Here is a 2,391-nt window from a genome sequence, read left to right on the forward strand (position 1 = left end):
TCAGGTCCTCCTGAATCCAAGGCCGGTGCTCTATCCACTGCGCCACGTAGCTGCCCCTAGACTATGTCATTGTAAGGAGAAGAGATATACAGAATGTGAGAGTGATGAAAATGATATGTGGTGCATCTTGACTCCTCAATGCTGATGGAGCCACATTGATTAGTAATAAGGACATGATCTTGGAGAGGCGCCCTGAATACTTCCATAGTGTTCTCCAATAGAACATCATTTCTCAATGCTAAAGTCATCGACCATAAACCTCAGGTTGAAGTCAGTCCCTTTCTAGCTGAATTTCCAACTGGAGAAGAAGTTTTGAATGCTATTAAGCTCCTCTCATGTGGAGCTCACCATCTCTCACCCCCCATTTCCAAGCTGTTGCCAAGACCTGTCCATTTCACCTTTGTACCGTCTCTCAAATATGGCCCCTTCTGTCCTCTGACACTGCCCCCACCCTGGTGCAGGCCTCATCACCTCACACCTGGACTGTTACGATATCTGTTGGAGGATCTGCCTCCCTCATGTCCCTCCCCACTCTAATCCGTTCTCCGTCCAGCCGCGAAAGCGATTTCTCTGAAGCACAAGTCTGGCCATATCTTCTCTCTTCACTAAATTCCAATGGCTCCCTATCACCTCCAGGATCCTGCCTTGCCAGACTTATACTCTACTCTCTGGGTTATGCTCTTCAGTCCAGTGACACTGGCCTCCTGGCTGTTCCACAAATGAGACCCTCCGTCTCTCTGCTCCAGGCATGTCTACAGCACTCTCCTTCCTCATCTCTACCTACTGATCTCCCTGGCTTCCTTCAAGTTCCAACTAAAATTCCATCTTTTACAGGAAGCTTTCCCCACTCCCTCCTTCCTTCTGATCCCGTGCATAGCTTGTTTTGTACATAATTGCTTGCTTGTTTCTCTTCCATTAGGGGATGAGCTCCTCTGAGGGCTCTTTTTGTGTCTTTTGCCTTCTTTTTGTGTCTCCAGCACTTAGAGTAGTAGGTGCACATAGTAGATGCTTATTCAAAGTTTAGTGATTGAATTATTGCTACCAGTGTGACCTTAGGCAACTTCTCTGGGCCCCAGTTTCCTCATTTGTAAGATGGGGAGCTGAGTTGGGCTAGATGGCATCTAAGCCTCCTTCTGGCTATAAATCCTATGATTTCTAAGTGTGTCATAGCAGGAAAACTGCCAGATCTGAGTGTGAATCCCAGCTCTACCACATATTCTCTGTGAGACCTTGTACAAGTAAGTTTCCCTCTCCTGGCCTCAGTTGCCTAATATGTGAAATGAAAGGGTTAGACTTAGGTGGCCTCTAAGTTCCCTTTCAGCCCTAGAGTCTTGCGAACTATGAATTGAATTACATCAGAATTGATGTGAATTGAATTGGCCTACATCAGAAGTTGTTCTCCCTACTTGGGGAGACAGCACTTTTCAGTTAAAAAAAAATGGACGTACACAATGGACAATGTGCTAATGGAAAACTTAGAGTCTGGAGAAAGGGGGCCAAGCGGTTGAGCTGGGCGACACCCCATCAAGATAGTTCTGGGAATGGAAAGGGCGGACGTTGTGTTCTCTGTGCTGGAGACAGACTCGGAAACTCCTGGAAAGGGCATCCGAACCCAGCCTTGCAAAGCGGAAAGACACAATCGTTGGCAGGCCATACCTTGCTATTTAGACAGTCTTGAAATAGAGAAGAACGTAGTCATTTTAAGCCTGCAACAGTTTCTGGGGAGAATCGATACTTAAGAACCGGGCATGTTCTTCCCCGGCTGCAGTTGGGGGTGAGACAGAGCTGTGCTCTGCGCATTCTTCAGGCAGAGTAGCCAATGAGTTCAAAAAGAGAAAGAAGACGGGCTTACATTCAATTGGCAAAAAATAATTTCTTTTGGGGATGTTTTTAATTAGTTTTTTTTCCCCTCTAGTCACCAAAAAACAAGGCTGAGAGGGGTGTTGTGCATAGGGCACTGAACCGGTTCAGATGCTGCCCTAGACACCAGTATGAGACTCTGGGCAAGTCACTTAACCGTTGTGTGCCTCAGTTTCCTCATCTGTAAAATGGGGATAATAAGAGCACCTACCTCTCAAGATTGCTATCATGACAATCAAATAAAAAGTACTTTGTAAAACTTTAAGTACTATAGAAATCTTAGCTATTATTATTTCCTCTACTTCCTACTTCCCTCCCCACAACCAGGAAAAAGAAAAGAAAAAAACTTCTCATAACAAATATGTATAGCCAAGCAAAACAAATTCTATTGTTGGAGTTTTTTGAAGATTAAAATCTAGCATTGCAGGACTGTAGAGAAGCTGATACTCTCAAATCAATACAATTCATAATAATAATAGCTGATATCTTTTAATTCTTTTTTGGTTTTTTTATGCAATTGGGGTTAAGTGA

This window comes from Phascolarctos cinereus, unplaced genomic scaffold (genome assembly GCF_003287225.1).
Source record: "Phascolarctos cinereus isolate Bilbo 61053 unplaced genomic scaffold, phaCin_HiC Scaffold_154;HRSCAF=723, whole genome shotgun sequence".
Taxonomy (NCBI): Eukaryota; Metazoa; Chordata; class Mammalia; order Diprotodontia; family Phascolarctidae; genus Phascolarctos; species Phascolarctos cinereus.